This window comes from Psammomys obesus, unplaced genomic scaffold, assembly GCF_907164565.1.
Source record: "Psammomys obesus unplaced genomic scaffold, mPsaObe1.curated_primary_1811, whole genome shotgun sequence".
NCBI lineage: Eukaryota > Metazoa > Chordata > Mammalia > Rodentia > Muridae > Psammomys > Psammomys obesus.
Genome location: NW_026596158.1, coordinates 2377668 through 2379133, shown reverse-complemented (window position 1 = coordinate 2379133; position 1466 = coordinate 2377668).

Here is a 1466-nt window from a genome sequence, read left to right as displayed (position 1 = left end):
AGAGAGAGAGAGAGAGAGAGAGAGAGAGAGAGAGAGAAGAAAGGAAGGCTAGGGAGCTACTAAAGAGAAAGACACTTGGTGGGTGGGAGTGGGGGGTAATTTGTGCAGAATCAAACCCAGCGCCTCGCGCATACTGGGCCAGCGCTGTGCCCCAGCCACACCTCTAGCCCTCGCAAACAAAAACCAAAACCTCTGGCTAGAGAGTGAGACATTTTTGCTCATAGTTCGCTTTCCCTGCGCAGACACACATACTACGCCATACGAATATCACACGTGTGTACCTGCAACACAGAGGTGCACCCGTGTGTCTATCCAACCCCTGTTATTTGTAGATGTATTTCAAAGTAAATCACAGGTCGGCATTCTCCCCTTCCAACATTCCCCACGTGCCATTACCTAGGCTGCCTGGTCACTGCTTTGTGCCAAGTGGTGCGGCATTGCAGTTTTAGTCGCTGGCTAGCTAGAACTGGGGAGCCCTGGCCTTACAGGGAGAGCCCCACTCAGTAAAGAGTAACCAAGGAGAACCGCTGTCAGCGTTTGGCCTCCGCACACATACATATTCACCCGAACAAATACCCCAAAGCCAGGCATGGCAGCTCATGCCTGTAACCCCAGGATTTAGGAGGTAGAGGCAGGAAAAATTAGGAGTGCAAGGCTAACCTCGGCTACATGTGGCGTGCAAGGCCATTAGGTGAGTCCTCGTATTAGAAAGCAAGCAAGCAAACAAGAGCAAAGGTCACTGCCTGTGATCACTACAGGGATAGGATCTGGCCTTAGGCAGCGTCCCAGGCCACGGAACCTGTTTGGTAGCACTCTGCTGCCATCTTGTGGATGAAACATCCACCTTCCCCTCTAACCTGACCTTTTCCTCCTTTCTGATAATTCAGCATTTACTTTTTTTAACCCCACTCTACCCCAACACCTTGTCCCCCAGACAGGAGCTTGCCACATCGTTCAGGCCTGTCTGGAACTTCCAACCATCACGTTTCCAGCCTGCTGACTACTGCAACTAGAGTCATGCCAGGCTTACAGTTGCCATTTAAAAATCAACGTTAGCCTGGATCTCTGTGTTATCTCTGAGGCCAGCCTGGTCTACAGAGTGAGCTCCAGGACAGCCAGAGCCACACACAGAGAAACTCTGTCTGACAAACCAAAACCAACCAACCAAAGAGACCGATAAAACAAAAAAACCCAACCAGCAAAAACCTCCCCCCCAAAACAAACACCCCACCAAAAAAAACCCCAAAAGCTCAAATGAATGCTAGAAAGCAGGTGCACCAAAGTGCTTTAGCTATGCCACAAGTAAGTGTACACCTGTAGACCTTGCTGGAGGCCGAGGCTGGAGGACCTTAAATTCCAGGACAGCCAAGACTGTCTTGTGAGTCCCTGCTGTGGAACAAAACCCACTGGTATTTCTGTTCGAATGAAGGTACCAGTTGGGTAACAGAAAACACATCCTTGGTCCT